Source organism: Brassica oleracea, chromosome C2, assembly GCF_000695525.1.
Source record: "Brassica oleracea var. oleracea cultivar TO1000 chromosome C2, BOL, whole genome shotgun sequence".
Taxonomy (NCBI): domain Eukaryota; kingdom Viridiplantae; phylum Streptophyta; class Magnoliopsida; order Brassicales; family Brassicaceae; genus Brassica; species Brassica oleracea.
In genome coordinates, this window is record NC_027749.1 from 45,796,735 (window position 1) to 45,796,968 (window position 234).

Below are 234 nucleotides of genomic sequence, written 5' to 3' on the forward strand. Positions count from 1 at the left end.
ACGCGTTTCCTCGCTAATTCGTCGTAAAGCCTCTTTTACGATGAAATGATTAGGAAAACCGCCCTCGTTAAGATTATGTTTTCTTGTAGTGTCGACAGCTTTTCGGACAGCTTCTTGACGTTGCGCAAATAAAACGGCTTTCGGCCGTTGTGGAATCGAAATAGATTGGATAAAAGTTGCCCATTTTGGATAAATACCATCAGTGAGATAGTAAGCCAAATGGTACTCTCTTCC